Below are 18,852 nucleotides of genomic sequence, written 5' to 3'. Positions count from 1 at the left end.
GTCCAGGGTAGGGACATACTGAGTGTCTGCCCCTGCTATCCCCCTTGGCAGAGCTGAAGAGGCTCACATTGTCTCAGGGCAATTTGAGGGTGCTCTTAACACCATCCCATGCAAAGCAGGACCTCAGGAGAAGGAAAGACTGCGCCCTGGGATCCCATCCAAGTAACAAGCCATGGAGGAAATGGCCTCAAGTTGCACCAGAGGAGGTTTAGGTAGGATATCAGGAAAATTTCTTCACCAAAAGGCATATCAAGCGTTGGAACTGGCTGTCCAGGGTAGTGGTTGAGTCACCGTAACTGGTGGTATTTAAAAGACATGTAGACATGGTGCTCAGGGACATGGTTCAGTGGTGGACTTGTTAGAGTTAGGTTAAACGTTGGACTTGATGATCTTAAAGGTCTTTTCCAACCTACACCTATGATTCTGTGGCCCCATCCCCTCCCCAAGGCCATGCCTTGCCCATTTGCTGGCTGTGCAAAACCCTCTAGAGGGAGCCCCGATTCCAGTCATCCCTGGCCAAAGTCTCCTGAGGCCACAAAGACGCTGTGTGAGTGTCCAGATGTAGGTTTTGTGGGAGTTTTGTTGGTTTGGGTCTTTTTTAAGGCAGTATGAAAGACTCACCAGCCATAGCTCTGGTTTTGCTTGCCCTTTCTGAACATTTCTGCATGGTCCTGCCTCCCCAAGTGCCCTTCACCCACCTGCAGAATCTCTCTCCTTTAGACCTCACTGAAGAAGGGGTAAAGTCTTCTGTGGGGTGGACAACTCCCTTGCACAGGAAAGCCTCTTCCCATGATGGCCTCCAAGGGCACTGCACTCTCTGCCCTGGCCCCAAAAGCCAGTCATGTTGGTTGCAGCATCTTCAGCAACCCACTGGGAGCTGCTGGGGTGCAAAGCCCCCCAGATTCAACCAGGCCCAGGGGAGCCTTGTGCATTCAGGAGCTCTGCTCACTCACCTCTTTCTCTGGCCTGTGTGTCAATGGGCCTCCAAAATCCTAACCTCCAGCGATGAGGAGGTAAAAGGAATTTCTCCTGTTTTGAAGGTAGTGGGGTGACATTGAAGCTTTCTGGTTCCTGCAGCCCCAAGCATAGATGAAAGCAAACCTCTGCAGAGGCCGGCCAGCTCTGTCCCATGCACGACATCTGATCATGCTGGTCATGGAGCTCAATGGCACTGAAATAACCCAAGAAATGCTCTTTTTCTTTGCTCACTGGCCACTTAGCTCAGCTCCCAAGCCCAAAGCTTTGTTCTGCTCCATGAGCTTCTGGTCCTGGACGCAGCAGCATACTTGTCATGGTTTAACCCAAGCTAGCAATATAACCACAGTAGCTGCTTGCTCACTGCCTCCTTCTCATCCCCAAATAGGGGAGAAAACAGAAAAGGAAGGCAGAAACTCAGGTTGAGCTAGACACAGTTTAGTAAAATAACAACACTAATATACTGCTATTACTACTAATACATATATAATGGAAACAGAATATAAAATAAAAAGATACTCAGTGCTATTCCTCACAAACTCTGTCTACACTGAGCAGCCAGTCCCAGGAAGCCGCACCTGGTCCCAACATCTGATCCCGAGGAGAGACAAGAGAAAAAGGCAGAAAAGCCCAGAGGTCTCTGCAAAATGGCAGGATGGGAAAAGGCCAAACTAAAGAAAGTCCTGAACAGAACTCCCATGAACAGGTCGCTGTCCTGGATCCGAGAAAAAGCCAGCCAGAAGATCCCGACTCTCCTTAAATATAAAGCATGATGCTAATGGGATGGAATATTCTTATTTATCAGTATGGATGTCAGTCAAGCTCTGCCCCATCCATGCCCCCCTTCCTCACTGCCTCATACCTGTGGGTAGAGCACTCAGAACATCCTGGGCCCTCAGACTACAGCAATTGACATGGAAAACCCTCCAGCAAGCAGATGTGGTCCCCATCTCATGCTGGAGTGGGACTCAGAGTATTTTGGGGGAAGTGGCCATCTTTATTGGTATTTATAACTCCTCACACAGCAGGGCCCTGGTCCATGGCTGGCTATTAGGGAGACCCGCAGTGCTCCTGTGGAAGGAGCACAGATTTGTTTTCTTACAGAAAGGAGCCCTGCAGACCCCAGTGCAGTGGCTGTGTTCCCAGCCCATACTGAACACCAGCCCAGGGCAAGCAAGAATGAGCTTCCCACAGCGAGCTGCTGGGAAATGGCAAGGACCAGCCTTTTGTCCCTGCCTGGCAGGCAGAGCACAGTGCATGGAAAAAGGATGCCCGGAACGCTGTGTTTCCAACCACTGCCCACCCCTGAGCTGCTCACTTAGTCCAGCAATGGGTTATTGTGGTCTACTTAAGCTGCTACGCAGGTGCAGGTGTGAGGCAGGTCCTATCTGTGTGTTCAGCAATTGTGAGCAGTTTCAAGCAGAAGTCACAAAGCATTCTCCTATTTAGCATGATTGAGACAGGGCTTACAAAGACTTATTTAGCTGTCCCTGCTGCTTCTTGTATTGGTTTCATCTTTTACCAGGTGGGTGCAAACAAGAGGTCCCATGGGAGGTGCTGGATCTAGTGGTATCCCAAGTAAAATTGCCAGAGCAGGACTTGTGTGTGCATGTGTATAACAAAAGCACAGGCACAAACTTCTTCCATTAATCTTACTGTGTGTACTGTGGTCTGATTGCACATTGAATGGCAAAAGTCACCCAAGCTCTGAAGGCATCTGTGTGCTCATGTTGCTACAGGTCATCCCCACGCAGAGTCCCATCTCTTCTGCCACGTCTGTCCCCCTCCTGGCACTCTGGGTTGTGGGATCATCTATCCCCAGTGGGTACACTGGCATCCCCAGGCCATGCACCTGAGCAGCCACTGGGTGAACTGGGAATAGCAACAGATGCTGCTTAGTGCCACTAAGTACCACAGGAGTGGCTGTCCTTACCAGTCAGGCTTTGCCCTCAGTAGCTTCCAGCTAGGCTTGCAATTACTTTCTTCCTCATCCTCACACCTCCTCTTCTACTCCCTCAACTACTTACAGCATCAAAGCCCTGAAGTCTGCAGTCCTCCTTTCTCAGGAGATCTGGTTTAGCTGTCAGTGAAAGATTTACACTGTGATAAGAGGCTCACTGCTGCCTATAGGAATAAGTCCCATGGATATTAACCATATCAGGATCAAGGCCCTGCTGGATTGCCTCCTCCAGCCCAGCTGAATCTTCCCTCCTTTCCTGCCTGGTTCTTTACTCATTTACAAGTTCTGTGAAGTCCCAGCGCAACATCTGATTTCCATCCAGTTGGACAGTAAACTGACATTTTTCTCACGGTCTCTGGGCTCTTGTGCTTTGGGTCTCTGCCAAGCACTCCACATCTTTAACTTGCCCTTTTTTTTTTTCACTTCAGACTGAGTTGTCCTGGTCCCCCCTCCCCCCACCCAGCTTTTAAAGGAAGCAAAATTAAAAGCTCGACAAGAAGAGCCGGTCTCCTTCCAGGACTCCCCAGGGATGAACGCGCTGCCCACCCTCCATGCCAAGTGGCACCAAGATGCTTTCCTGCAGACCCAGCGATGGCAACTGCCCAACTCTCTGCTTTGAAAGCGGGGAATGTAGAGGCCAGTGCCAATAAAAAGGGCTGCTCCCCCTATCCCTCCAATTTTGTTTAGGGCTCTGCTACCATTCGGTCACAAGTCACTGCCTCCAGACACTTGTTAATGCCAGACAGACACGCAGATATGCCGCACATTTTTTCTGCTTCCCAAAATTCTGCTCTCATTTGAAATGGCAGGTGGGTGTTCCTCTCTCCATGGTGCATCAGGCAGTGGCATTTTGCTCTTCATCCAGTTCCAGCCATCATGGGAAATCAGAGCAAATGCAACACATACCCTCAAAATCCCTTCCCACAGCCCCGTGCCTTTTTGTTTTTCTCTCTGTTGGCCAGCAGGGTGGGAAGGAGAGATGAGAACATCTTGGTTTCCGCCCTCCCCAAACCTCTTTCTCCCCAGTACATCATCCCTCTGACACCTGCCTGGCCAGCTATGGATACAAGGATGCCAGCAGAGATGCTGACCCAAGCACCAAAGTGGTGGCTTCAGTGACCCAAACATGAGGGTGGTAGAAACTAAAGCTCATAGAAAAGCTTTGCAGCTGGCTGAAGGCAGCAGGAACCAAGGCAGCTTCCCCAAAATAGTCCACAGTATCTTACAAAAACAACCAACCACAATAGCACCCTCTACTCCCACAAGCTGCTGGTGTTCAAAAGCACCACAGCTATACTGTGGTTGGGGCTACACTAATGATTTGCATCAAATTGCCATGCCGTGCCCACTTTCTTCTGCCTGGAGACAACCTCAAAACAGAGTAAATCTGAAGTCGTGGTGAAAATCTTTTTGAATCAACTGTTCCATTTGGGCAGGTCCCATGGCTGCTTATAGTGACATCCTTTCATGTCTAGTGCAACAACACAACATCAGAGCAAAGAGGAACCAGCATGAGTATTTGCTGGCTTCTTCCCCTGTCATCTGCCATGCTGCTGCATCGTTATGTCTTATCACTTCAAGCAATAAGTTTGGGGAAGGTGAAACCAGGATGTGTTCCTATCTCCTTCCCACCACGCCAGCCAGCAGAGCAGAAAGCAAAAAGGCATGGGGCTATAGGAAAGGAAGGGACTTCGAGGGTACAAAATTATTGAGTACTGCTGGATGCTACTTAAGAGCCAAATTAATTTAGCCAGCAAAAATTGAGATTGTTAGCTGCCCTGCCATTCTCCTTAGTCTTTCCCCAGCCCCACATGGATGAGTCACTCCTAAACCTGCAGCTGATGCAGAAGTCATTAGAAATGACTAAGCGCTTTAGGAAACGAGCCCTTCGTTTTCTCAGGCAGCAGCTATGGCTGTGCTTTCAGACCCCAACACCCATCTGCCTTTGCTGCACTGGGCTAGCAGGGCTGTACATCCCTTTCCAGTGCAAAGGCATGCGTATGCAAGTTTGCTCTTGTGCAAAGATTTGTTTTGATCCCAGTGAACTTTGTTCCTTCTTGATTTCCTCTGTTGGAAGCAAAGTTCCTTGGGTCAAAAGGGCTCCCTGTTTTACGCAGAGGAAGTCTTATGGCAGCATAGATATACAGCCTTGACGTCCAGACCTGACTGGTTTTTCTAAGAAAAATGATTGATTTTTAAATTGCACCATGATTTGAAGCAGCAATAGGAGTCTTTATGTAAGCAGTCATACACTAAGCTTGCCCTCAAGTTTTTATTAAGGGCACAGTGAATCTCACTGGTCAGTAATGACTTATGGTAAAGGCTGCTCACCTCTTTAGGTTGGATGTTTTCTGCTCCTGCTCATTAAGATGCCTGTTTGAAGTCAGGTAATTGCGGGAATGTCTGTCATGTTACAAACCAGCAAAATATTTGCTTGATTTTTCTTTTAAACTAGACTATTTGATTTCTGTATCCCAGAGGTTAACAGGAATCTGCTAAGAGAGCAACAAGTGTGTTTTGATGGAGTTGAAAAGCGTAATTTTCTCATTTATTTAGTTGACAAAAACTCTTAAATGGGCTGGACATATTACATTACCTCTTCTCCATATACCCCAGGCTGTCCTGAAATGGCTGGTACAGGTTTGTGGGGGCCACTAGGGCACCCTTGCCTCAGCTTCTGCCTTGGCCAGTCTTGCTACCACATTGACTGGGCTGCTCTCAACATTTTCTTTGATTTTAGGCAAAAATGTGAAGGCAGCAGGTTTCATTCTTTTTCTAGGTCTCCTCCAGAAAAACCTCCTGGTAGCAGATGGAACTTCCATGCAAACCTTTCAGGAGACACTGTCAGACTTATACATGATGTTCAAAGAGTTTAGCCCTCTGAATCCTGATTAATTTGTTTTCCTTCCCTCTTGTCAATCAGTTTTACTTCTTTTTGCTGAGGTGCATGAAATTGCTGTCTTTTCAAAACAAGAGGGCTGAGCTTTATGCAGGAATCTGGGCACTTGAGCACTTGCACAGAAATTCATGGGACCTTGGTGTGTACTTGGGCGGTTGTCTCTTGTGCAGCACCTTGGGCCATACCAGTGGTGTTATTTGGTCTCTTCTGCATTTAATATATAATCAAGGAAACCTTTTAGCTGTGTCCTGTGGAGACTGAAGGGACAGGCAGTGTGGATGTTGCTGGAGAAGTGCTGCTTCCCACCTGGGCAGGTCAACACAAGGCACAGGCACTTACGCAGCTTTGAGGTGCCACAACACCACGGCTTAATGACATCTCTGCTTAATTACTGGAATGCTTACAGGGAGAGGAGCCTGTCCCTTTCACCTCCTTTGCCTGTTATCCTCATTTTGTGAACATTTATGGAGTCTAGACAGGGCTGGGACCCACATATGCAGCTCCTCCTCATTTTTAGTTGTCTGGATGAGTGCTCTGTGACTCACGCCATTCCCTTGCACAGGAGGAAACTTACATGTATTGCTTCCCTTTCTTATATCTTCTTCATATAAAATTATTCCTACTGGCATGCACCAAATCCCTGTTTCAGGGGGCAGCTGTCCCAGGCAGACCTCAGGGGGCTGGCCCCAAGATTTGCCCTTCTATAGCTGATGGGGAAATGGGGAAACCCTTCCTTTTTTCATCTTTTTTTATAATCCCATCACTTTTGCACCACACCTCTGCTCAACGAGGGCATCTGGAGGCCATGCCGTGGATACAGTGTTGCTGGAGTTTGGTTTGCATCTGAAGCAGAAATAAATGATAGTAGTAATAGGAGGAGGAGAAGAAGAAATCAAAAGATGAGAGAAGGACCTGGAAGAAAATGCCAGAGAAACACGATGCATCAGGGTGAAATTGCATTTTGTCCTCTATTTATCCTTCATCATTTGTATTAGCCCTTTTGGTAAGAAAATGGAGTAGAAATGTAAATCTGAGCTTGAGATGCTTTTCAGTAGCCAGCTGCTCAGTGTACCTAAAAACCTGGTTTTCAGCATCTCTCTCATGTGGATTCTCTGATGCCTGATATGGGCTGGGCTAACCTACAGCCTTTCCTCCAGCAGAGCTACCAGTATGGTTATTTTTTAATTTAATAGCCACCCACCAGTATCTGTGAAAACCTGCAGAGCCTTAATAACTATCTTCAAGAGCACTACCCTCTGCTGCAGCTTGCTGAAATCGGGCAAGGAGTGTCCCAACTTAATGGGGACAGCAAGACCATGCCAGCAGGTAGACACCAGGGAAGCTGTAACTCTTAAAAGAAGCCTTTGCAACTAAAAAGGAAGGCTGAGGCGGATGTTTCCCTGGACTTGAAACCCTGCAAAACAGTGATTGGTGAGGTCCCTCCTGAGACAGGTAGAATAAAAGAGTAAAAATCTTTGGGTATGGGGGGTAGAGGTGATTTCAGCCACGTGCCCATCCCTCATGCTCTTTACGACTTTAAATCACCGTTTTATAAATAAGTCCTGTCATGATGGAACACACTGTCAGGAAACGTCACTCACTGCGTGACATGGCAGATGGAGATTTATATGCTATCATGTGATGATTTTAATGGGTTCTGCCCAAAATGGGACTTGGTGCTAAAAATCAAACCCTGGGCACTGTACAAGCTTACAGCAAGTGCCGGGCTCTCTCTGGCAGATCCTCGCAAGCAGAGGAAATTTGTCTCAGCGACAGCAACAAGACGTTGCGGTGATAAAAGCTCAAAGCACATCCTCAAAATGCAGCATGTGATTTTGCATTAAAGACTTGAGGGCTGTCCTAGGCAGGATGAGCCCATGGTGCTGCAAGGCTCTGGCCTCAGGATACATACAGCTCCCATCTCTCAAGAGGTGTTGTGAAGAAGGGGTTAAGAAAAGAGTTCTTTTGGTGGCAGACAAACCACTGGCAACTGAAAATAAACAGGCAAGACATCAGATCCCATTGAGCTTCAAATAAAATGCAGGATTTGGAAAAAAATTGTTGTTTGTTTCAAGCACAGCTTCAAGGAAGGTAGAAAAACCTTTGATCTCCTGAGTTTCTCTGCAGTGCAGCTTTCAGTTTCAAGTGTGCTTCTTGTTGGGCATAGATCTTAATATAGTTATTTCTCATCTGTAATAACAGCCAAGATTTAATTTGATATGTTTAATTATGGTGGATGGAACAATCGATTCCTTAGTCACTAATAAATGTATGAGGAACACATGAATAAATGAGCTATTACACTAAAAAAAAGCCCAGCCCTGAGGAGGTGACAAAACAAGGATGAAGGCTTTTCCTGAGGCACTTGCGTGTCACTTGTGACACTCGAGGGACAGCCTCACGCCTGCTTGCTGCATGTCACAGCTCACACCATGGGCCATACAGGACACATGGGCTCAGGAGCTGATGGAGGCAGCAGTCCAGTAGATCTCAGAAGTTTTCCCTTGAGAAATGTTGCTCCATCCCTGTCTACCTGCTCTGCAATTCCTAATGCGGTTGGAAGCTGGAGACTTCCGTGAACGTGAGCCCTGATGCCTTCAAGATGTGATATTTAGAGGAATGACAAAAAATAGTTCATGTTCAATACAATGCCAATAAGTAATGCAATGGTTCTGAGGTCTCTTTTCTCTTATTCTGAGCCTCTGATTTCAAAGCCTTTGTTTTCCCCTTTGAACATACATAGATTACTTTAAAGATAGACCAGCATTTCCCTGCTCAGCTAATTAAAGCCCCAAAATTTGCATTCACTGCGCCAATGCAATAGGTTTGTCTTGCCCTTAATGTGCACAGAGATAACTCCATGCTGCAGGGCTTTGATCGTGCCTGGGTGTCTCTGCAGCAGCAGTGCCAGCTTCTGCTGCCCTGGTACAAGTCCAGGTGAGGAGAGAGAGCACCCGGGGCAAGTACCTCCAGTACCCAAAAGGGAACTACCTTGGTTAAAGGATGCAGTGGATGTGAGTCCTCCTGCACAGCTGGTTTGTGATGACCAGCCCTGGGTACGGAATGTGTATCTGGGGTGAGGCTCTGCTTTGGTGGACAGAGGAGAAGGCGGTCCCAGCCAGAGCACGCTCAAGGCTGCACCATCCCTGTTCCCCATCCCTTCCTACCGACCCATCTGCTCACGATTCCAGTTGGCTGTTTCTACTCTCAAACACATGTCCTATCTCCTCCTCCTGCTTCTGCCACAACATGTGGATTTTTGGGATGACACCTTTGGGAAAAGGGTTCAGAATGTGAAACAGTGTTATCCACAACTATACAATGCCAGCTGGGTGGAGAGCACTCATTATTTTACCCAGCAGGGTTGGAAAGATAAATAAATAAAAGGTAGCTGAAGAGGCTGCAAAGAAGATGAGCTGTGCATGTCCAAGGGGACATGATAGCCATGGGACCCTGATGTAGGAGGAGGTGATGTCATTGTAATGGACAGAAGGAAGAAGGAGGACAGCAGTGACAAGACCATGTGTTCATGTTGAGATGATATGATCCCACAAGGCAGATTTAGGGACCTGGGTGGTTGATGCTGCAGGTGGGGTGGCATGAACACCATCCTTCAGTCAACCATCAGCAGGATTAGACCATTGCATTTGGGCTTTTGGGGCAGGAACTTTACTGGGGAGAAGAGAAATATACAGAGAAAGAAGGAGGGTGAGCAAACTGTTGTGTGAAAAGAAATGGATGTGAACAAATTCAATGTGACCTGAAGAAGTCATCAGAAACATTGTCCAAAGGAGGCTTGTAGTTGTGGGAAGAGGCAGAGGACCCATCACTGCTTGCAGGAGCACTCTGGGGGAGCTGTCAGCCCTGGGGGAAGCAGGACTTCAGCTTGGTCTCCTAAAAAAAATAAATTACACCAAGTGCTTGCCCTCACTGGCTGTGCTGAGACTGCTTGTGTCCAGACAGCTGCCTGGGTCAAGAGAGCAAGTGAGGTCCATGGTCCTCTCTCTTCTCTGCTGGTCTTCACGCCTGCAACAGAGCTGGGAAACTGCCCCAGTTTCCAGCCCTCAGTGTTTAATTCATCAGCCCTCAGTGGTTAATTCATTCATCAGCCCTCAAGGCTTTTCCCTGCTCAACCAAGCCTGGACTGCAGCAAGAGCACAGCTCCCCATCACCTCCTCCAGCTTCGCCTGGTCCAACTCAATCTGGTTTGCATTGATGCAAGAAAAAAAGCTGCACAAAGTTGTTTAGAAACAGGCCCCTCCAGTTATTTCCATCTACTCTGAAGCTGCTTGAAACTGTAAACCAAGACCTCCCGGTGCTACTTTTTCCCTGTACTCCTATTTTTTTTGTCCTTGCCTCCACTCCAGTGGCGTATTTCTCAAGCCCACCAGTCAGATGAACCACAGTTGTGCTGCACCCTGGCTGTGTCCCCACAGCTGCTGTGAGGAGGCAGCACCCATTGCAGCCCCCAGCTTCTCCCCCAGCCCTCCTCCAGCCAGTCTGCAGCACAGAAAAGCCCAGCCCTGCAGCAACAGTGGCAGCAGGTTGGCAACAGCAGCCGCTGTGTTCAAGAAAAATTAGCGAATTCTCTGCTGAGACAAAGAATTTGTTCCCCCTATTGAATATTTCAGCCAGCTATAATAATAATTATATACTGTTAGTAATAATATATCAGTACATATATTAGTATATAATATTTAACTATATATTATGCTTTTATATATTATAATATTATGTTATTATTGTAAGTCTAAGAATATTTGCTATTGCATTACTACCTGTCACCTTGCAGCACCTTGGTGTTGCAGGCGTCTCACACCCCTCTCTTGTGGATCACCTCTGCCACAGCTGTTCCTGGGAGCTGTTTTTCGGGTGTCTAAGCTAAGAGTTGGCAGTGCCATGAATGGGGCTCGCTGGGTACCAACTTGCTGCAGTGCCTCAGGGACAGGCTGCTGCCTCCAGGGTCCCCATGAAGTGCTTCAGCTGCCTGTGTGGGCTGGGATTTAGATGCTCCAGTAACCACAGTATGAGTGAGGCATGCCAAAGAACCCTTCACTGTTGGCTTAGTCTTTGAATGGCCTTAGCAGGGTTTTCACCTCCCATCCTGCCATTACATCTGAAAATGCAGCAAAAAATCCCTAGCTGCTCACGAGCGCCTTGCAGCCCAGTGCTTGGCAAATTTGGGCACTGATCCAACAGTGCTCAGGGACCTGCTTGTCTCTCAAGGAGTCCCAGCATCTCTGGGTGGGGAAATGCTGCATAATGTGATGTACTGAGGGGTTTTCTTCCTTTACTAAGAAGTAGGAAAGCACTGATGCCTTTCCTGTAGGCATGAATTCTCCTGATGCCCTGTTTGCTCCCTACTTCTCGTGTCCTTTTGTTCTGGAGGTTAATAAATATTAAATTTTTATCTTCTTTGCCATCTACTCCCCCTTCTTCTTCTTCACCCTGTGCCTAATATCAGTAGCCTGCTCTAATAAATAATGTAGCATCTGTCTGGGCAGTAGTTTGTGGTCTGAGCTTGCTTGATGGGTTGTGTAAGTGGAAGTATTGAGCTGAACCTACTTTGCTCCCTTTCACATCGAAGAGCTATTGATTCCGTATCAGAGGTATAAGCTGGTTGAAACAACATTTTCTCACCCTGTGCATGAACATCCCAGCTCAGCAGGCAGAGAAAGTGTATGGGGCTTAAGGGAATAAAACCCCAGGGATTTAAGTATACACCTAAGGTTTAACAAGTGCTTAAGTGCATTCCTGAACTGGAGCCTGAGGGAATAATGTTATTGTATTACCTAGCCTTTATGGGATTGCCATGGTCTGGTGGGAGCAGCTAGGCAGCTGCAGAGGTTTCCTGGGGTACCAGGCATGCAGCTTTCATGAATTCCCTTCAGCATTAATTGGCTTGGTTTTGCCCCTTGGGACAAGGAAAGCACAAGGAAATCTGCCTTGCAGATGCTTTCTTGACTGTATCTGTCTTGCACACATTGAAATCTTGCTCTATTTTTCAATGATCCCTCTTCAGTCTGGGGGAAAGGGGACCCTCGCCTCCATCAGAGCAACTCAAAGCATCTTTTTGGGGCTGTATATGCAGAGATACAAAGGTGACGCTATGGTAAGTGTGTATTTTCATCTGGTTTCCTATACATCTTTCTTCTTGCTCTGAGAAAGCAGCAAAGTCAAGTGCCACATGCAGGAGCACATGCCCAGGCTTGGCTGGCTGGGGGAGCAGGGGAAAGCCCCAGCCACCTGCGCAGGGCTCCCCAAAATCTCCTTATGCCTCTTCATGACATTTGTGCCATACAGGCAGAGCAGCTGCCGTGTTAGAGGCTGGCTGCAATGAAAGTTTCAGGAAAAAATTAAGTCAGGGTGAAATTCAGTATTCAAGAAATACAATTGCATGCATAACAAGGCCATGGCTAGCAAATGGCTTTCATGCAAAGGGTAAAAAATCCCAAAACAAAGTAAGTGTGTCATTTTGCTTTCTTTTTCATGCTAGGTGGCTTATATTGATGTTTTCCATAATCAAACAATTTTGAAAAAACATATTATTAAAGTTAAAACATTTTAAAATATTTTAAAGTATCTTTAATTTTGAATTTATCTTTGCTTTTAAAAGTTACTTCAATACTAACTGAAAATGGGAGAAAAGCTCGTTTTTGGGGGTTAAATGACTTGGAAACAGAGTGAAACAACTTTGCTTCAAGTCATACACAAATGCCTGAGCCAAAACAAAAATATGGTGGGGTTTTTTTGCATCAAAAAAATTAAACCAAGCCTGAGATGGGGGTTGTGGGTTCTTTTCCTGCAGCACCAGAGGAAGAGGAGAAAAAAGAGGCTCTGAGCATCCTGAGAGTTTTTCTGCAGTGGAGGAGTTTCAACCCAGCCACACGTGGCTGCTTTCCAGTGCAATAAACTGCAGCAGCTGCAATCTCAGCTCAACTCTGATCACTATTTAAGTGTTTTATCTGGTGTTCTGACATGCATCTTTTGTTGCCAGAGCTCTTATAAAAACTTTTTAAAGCTTGTTCTGCTGCGTGGATCCCCATTTGAGTGGTTCAGGGGTTGTGCTCTTTGACAAGGGGGGGCACATGTTCACACACCCTCTGAAATCAATGACAAAAGGCAGACTGTCCTCTGGAAATGCTTATTTGAAATTAGTCCTTAGCAAAGGCGGGAGGAATGGAAGAGTTGCCATTGCACATGTGGACAGCCCATGGCAGGACAAATCTATTTAAGGTCTATAAAGATCTAAGATCAAGTGCAAAGTACATCTTAATCCCCTCTCTCACAAAGGGAAGGATGAAAATGAATGGTGAAATAATGGATAGCATCGAGAATGCTGTGAGTGATAACTTTTCTTGTGAAACTGATCTGGAGCATCTTTCCTGCTATTGCAGCTGAGATCAGCCCAGCAGCTTGAGCTTTAAATTCAGTGTTGGATTAATAGCAAGGCCCCCTCAGGACCCACCAGCCTGCACAGGGACCAGCTGCCTGGGCCACAGACAATTTTTTAAGTCTCGTCTTTTATTACAAGGCTCTTCAATCCTCCCTTAATGGCCAAATTTCTTCATAGTTTTCCTCTTCCCATCTAGTGAATTTTGACTTTCACAGCCCTATTACTTTTTAGCTTTTGGTGGCCTCTGAGTAAATAGCCACCACCATTGCTTTGCAAGCCCCTTTCATGTTCTTTACACATAGCATGCTTGTTTCTGCATGGAATATTGCTAGGCCTGGCTGGTCTCCAGATATTGGTGTGCACCAGTGCATAGGAAGAGGTCTCCTTGCTTCAAGAAGAAAGTGCAGCAAGAAATACCTGTTCTGGCAACCTCTGAGTCCTTCCTCCAGAGCTCTCCCAAGCCATTTGAAGGGATGCCACACAAGGCAGCACCAACCTCTTCCTCTGGTTATTGTTGGAGCACGCTGTGGCTTTGTCAAGCAGGAAATACTTCAAAGGCATATGAAAATAATTCCTGAACTTCAGTACGTGCTTGAAGCACACGAGTTTTCCTACCAACTAGTTCCCTTAACCACCTTCTCTTGAAATGCGAGCTAATCCTGTCTTCAGGCAAAGCAATCCCCTCCTGCAGCCTTCTACAATGGAAAGCAAATCCCTGCCTGCCCTCAGACTTCCCTCTATTACCATATCTTTTTCTCTCCCTTTTAGAGTTGTTTTCTTTAAATATGGCGAAAAAAACCACTTGATTTTTGACTCACCTATCTCTAATGCTCAACTTTCTCCAAGTGCCCATTCCTGGGCAGCGAGAGCCTCTTCTGTGCAGGGCACAGTAGCTGGGGGCAAGGGATGGGCCACATCCTGTCCTGGTGCAGCAGGTGGTCTTCAGGGCTTGTCTGGTGCTGGTCAATGGTTTTCCTCAGCAGGGTCATGGGGGTGGCTTTCAGAAACTGACTCCACTTTGTAGAAATGGGTGAGTCCAGAGACAAGGTGCCAGTGGCATCAGGCAGGAACACAACTGAATGCTCTGCCTGCAGGTTTTGTAGATGTTGCTGAGATCAGGATGTGCAACTTGCTGAGCAATTGGGATGCTGAGGAATTTATCCCTGGGTATTCACACAGAGTCCCCCCACCATGAGATGTGTTTATATATGTGATGTGTTTATAGCTTCTGTAAACCGTTTTCAAAGCCATAGAAGAAATTATTTTGGGATGCTTTGAGCTGAAGGCTGCTTCTCCATGGTGATAATTTCACGTTCCTGCTGTGCTCAGTGATCCTGTCTTCGAAAGAATCCTGTTTTCAGATGCAGGCCCTGTGTTTGTATCTGTGATAGGGTGGGTTGATTGTCTCCTAATGGTGCAAATCTGGAGGCTGTGCCTCATGACTGGTCACAATGGTAACTGAATGCAGCCCTTTGGAGAAGGGCTTAGTTCATGCTCAGCCTGGAGGGCTTAAGGGAATTAGCTGTTGCATTGCATTGATTTACAACACTCAGAACAGTGTGTTCAGCATCATGAACAGCTCACAAGAAGATGTAGACCAAGCCTCAAGCAGTTCCCACCCTTGCAGCCCTAACTTTTCTTGGTATCAATGACTATTTGCTGTAATTTGGCTGGTTTGTGCTTCTAGAAGGACACCAGCTTCCTGCTAGTGGGCCAAGACTCCAGGTCCCTCAACCTCCTAAACCAAGCAAATCTGGACCAGAGACGTCTCTGGGTCAGCAAGACAATTCCTCACCTTTGAAGACACATGGTGACTTGAGCACCACTCATCCCAACCCCAATATTTGTGTCCTTGGACAACTAGCAGCTGAGGAGCCACCAAAGGTCAGTGTCCTTGGGTCAGGCTGACAGTGGCTCAGATGTCAGGCCCCTTGGATGGAATGTTGACTGTGGACCAGCCTGGAGGACAGATTCCAGAAGCAAGAGGTGCATGGGCAGTGCAGCCCAGTATGAACAGATCCATCTCTCATCCCCTTCCAGCTTCTTGGCATTGTTTCAATGCTCCTGTGCTTCCAACAGGAGAACATGTCATGACTCCACAAGTGTCTGTGCTGACATCTGCCAAGGAAGGTGCTAACTGGCATGACTAAAGGAATTCAGAGCTGGCCCTGGGGTTGCCCAATCTCTGTGTTTGACTACAAAAGAACGGTGTTTTTCACTAACTTCATGTGTCCATGGAAAACAGTGCCCAAGATCTGATATCTCAATCCCCCCTTGTCTCATTAGTCTTTGAGGGTTACAGGAGCTCTGAAGCCCAGAAGCAGCTGGTGAAACACCAACAGCATGATCTAAAATGCAGATTGTGGGATGCCAGGGCTGTGCTTGCAGATGCAGCACTGTGAGGAGGGGGCAAAAGAAGACAAATAGGCCAAACTGGAAGGGAGACTCACTGCTGATTTGGTCAGTTGTGCAAGGCTGGCTGCCATGCAACCTCTGCTTGTGCTGCCTGTAAATGGCTGGGTGCTCTGTGTCCATGCAGGAGCAGCCAATTCACCTATGCATGAGTGCCTGGTGAGTTTGTGCTGTCACATCCAAAATAATTCATGCCTACGTGCTCAATTAATTTATGCATGAGCACCTGAACAACTTACACATGAGCGTAGATGTGTTAACAAGTGCTCCATGCCTTGGTGGGCAACAAGCAGTTCGTACAGCTGAGCTGGGGAGCTGAAGCGGGATAAATGAAGCTGGTGACCTGGGAGAGTAGAGCTCCGGGAACACAGCTGTGATGGGCATCTATTTGAACTGGTGTAACGGCTTCAATTTTGTCTTGCAAGGACAAGGCCTGACGCAGTAACTGCAAGGAATGGAGTTTGCAATGGATATATGTTCAGACTACTGTGGCCTTCCTGGTTCAGTGTGTTGCAGGAGCAGAGTACGAAGCTTGCAGTAAGTCTTGCATTCAGGTTTTTACAACACCAACCCCTCTACCCTGGTCCATGGGAGTAAGGGGAGAAGTCACAAGAAGCACATATATTTGAACTTTGATAATGTTGACCCTGATAATCTAGTTCATTGTGCAAGGGCTGGAGCTCATAACAGATAAAAGTTTGGGCTGTGATGCTGATAGCCCCTGGACTCTGGTTCTGGGGGGAAAGCAGTGAAATTTTAGAGCACAGGTTGCTTCAGTGTTAATCCCTCCGTCTTGTCCCCAGGGAGGAAGAGTGGCGCTTGTAATTGGTGTGTATTAACATTATGATGATGTTAAATGTAGAGTTGGTAGTGGATTTGTGTTTGAACGCCTTTTAAGGATGAGCTTCAGGGAGAAAACAAGATGGGCATGAACTGCAGGGAATACTGTGTTTGCCCATGGGCACTAATTAGTTCACACAGGAGCATCCAGTAAGCTCATGCACAAGCAACTGATTAGTGCATGCATGAGTGCCCTGTTAATTCATACACAAGCACCTAGATAGTACCTGCGTGAGCACCCAGATAATCCATGTCTGGGCAACCAATTAATGCATGTATGAGTCCCTGATTAGCTCACACATGGGCCCCCAATTAATTCACACATGAGCGCCAAATTAATTTATGCATGAGCACCCAACCAGTTCACACTTCAGCACTCAAACAGCTCTATATTCAAAAAGGTGATGAGAAGTTCGTGTTAACTGACAATGAAATAAACAATGTCAAAACTCCCTGGGTCAAGACTGTTCTACCTGCAACACTACCGAGCCCTGTTCATGTAGCAGCATTGCAGCACCAAGTAGGACCTGTCACTGGGCCATGGAAGTGGGGTAGAAAGAAGGCAGTGGTAGGTTTTGTCCTGATGGTGGTGCTGGCATCGTTGCCTGGTTTGCTGTGTAAGGGGGATCCCACAGTGCAACACCTGGGGATGGGACCTTCAGGAGCAGCCCCTTCTTCATGTCTTTTTTTTCCCCTCTAAGCAGCTCTCAAGTTTGGTGTCATATCCCATGGTCTGAAAGGTTTTACAAGCCTCCTCAACCTGGACTTCTGTGGGCGTACCAACTCCAGCTGCAGGCAAATATGTTCTTTACACAACAAGCTCTGGGGTTTTTTGGCTGCCAACCTTTAATTGCTTAACAGTGAGCATATCAATAAGTGATAACCTGTCATTAACCAGTCGCTCAGAAATCAGCCATTGGGCCAAGATCTGTGTTTTGGCTGCTGTGTTTTATAACTCATGGGGACCAGAGCATCATGACCACAATCGCCTCAGCCCCGTGAGCATTATATGGGGGTGGGCTAGTTCACCGGGGGCTTTCTGCATGGCACAACACAGCACAAGATTCTCCATCAAGGTTGATGTCAAGTCGGATTGTCACTTTCTTGCTCTCCGAAGACGTGTGGAAGGTGAAACTGCTGGCTCAAGCAAATGGCAACCCACAACTAACCATTGACACTGGCCTCTGTTTACCTGTTTGGGTGTTACTGCAGTTGCTACTTATTTGATTGTTGGTTTTGTTCCATACTGCATGACCTAGCAAACATAAATAAATTACCATAGCAGGAATGAAACGACAAATAATAACCAGGTAAGTACAGCCATATTTGCACAAGTAAGAGGCAAAGTAGGTGGTGTCAACAGTGGAGGTATTACATCAAGTTAGAAGCAAACTCAGCACAAAGTCCCATTTGTTTCCTTTACTTCGACATAGACTTGGTTCCTACTGACCTTGGGTAACTGAGGGAACTCAGCTTAAGCTTAGCAAAGGAATTGCAGAGCTTTACAGGTCTGATTTCAAAATTACCGGTCCACCTTCAAAACCAGGCAGTGCTCGATGCAGACACTGACCCTGGAGGCCAAATCCTGCCTCGGGCTTTGCTGCAGATGCTCCCAGACAGGGAAAACGAGTTTGGTGTGGTTGAGCCTCTGAGTGTCTCTCTGTGCCAGAGTACCCAGCTCAACACAGCAAAGCAATGGGGCTCAGACAGCTCAGGAGGGAGGGGATGTGTGTGCTTCGGTGCTCTGATGGGTGCTGAGCAACCCCAAGGTGTCCCCTTCTGTCTGTCCCTGCCTAGCCACAGATGGAGCTCCCTTGTCTTGGCATGGTCACTTTGGGGCGGGTGCTCTAGGGGAAGGTCCTCTTGCATCCTTGCAGATGATGGCTCTGACTTTGAGGGGTGCAAGGAGGATGGGGTCAAAGCCGTGCTCCTCATCCAGCTCAAATGATACATCATGTCTCATGTTCAGGAAAGGATGCAGTATTCCTCTCTCTCACATCTGCTGCCCACCTGGGATGTTGGAAAAAAATCCAGTTTTCTCTCCCCTTTTCTAATTTTTGTTGTAGGACAAAGATTAAGACTTCAAAACAAAAAGGGATGGGAAACCCTAACTTCAGGAAATCTTAAAAAATAAATTTGAAAAAGATTTTTCTCTTCCCAAAGCCTAAACTGCTGTCCCAGATAGGTGTGAGCTGGCCATAAGGGCTGAACAACCCTTTGCACTAACTGCCTGGTTCCAGGATGGAGCGTGGAGAAGCAGCAGGCAGGAAGCTTTGCTTGCACAGCAAGATTTGCATGAATGCCCTGCTATCTGCCCTGCTATCTCCTACAGCTGAGGTCAGGAAGAGCTAGCAAAAACTTTCTCTCTTC

At 47.1% G+C, this 18,852-nt stretch overlaps 1 long non-coding RNA gene across 1 annotated transcript; it reads left to right on the top strand.

The window, feature by feature from the left end:
* Positions 1 to 2,512: 2,512 nt before the first annotated feature.
* On the top strand, positions 2,513 to 12,767 carry LOC135579165 (uncharacterized). The gene is made up of 2 exons (XR_010471751.1): positions 2,513 to 11,946; positions 12,643 to 12,767. It is a non-coding gene; the product is annotated as an uncharacterized LOC135579165 (long non-coding RNA).
* Positions 12,768 to 18,852: the final 6,085 nt, after the last annotated feature.

The sequence above is a fragment of the Columba livia genome, chromosome 3, assembly GCF_036013475.1.
Source record: "Columba livia isolate bColLiv1 breed racing homer chromosome 3, bColLiv1.pat.W.v2, whole genome shotgun sequence".
In the NCBI taxonomy this organism is placed as follows: domain Eukaryota; kingdom Metazoa; phylum Chordata; class Aves; order Columbiformes; family Columbidae; genus Columba; species Columba livia.
The sequence above is the reverse complement of the archived record's forward strand: the minus strand, read 5'-3'. Positions and strand labels throughout refer to the sequence as shown.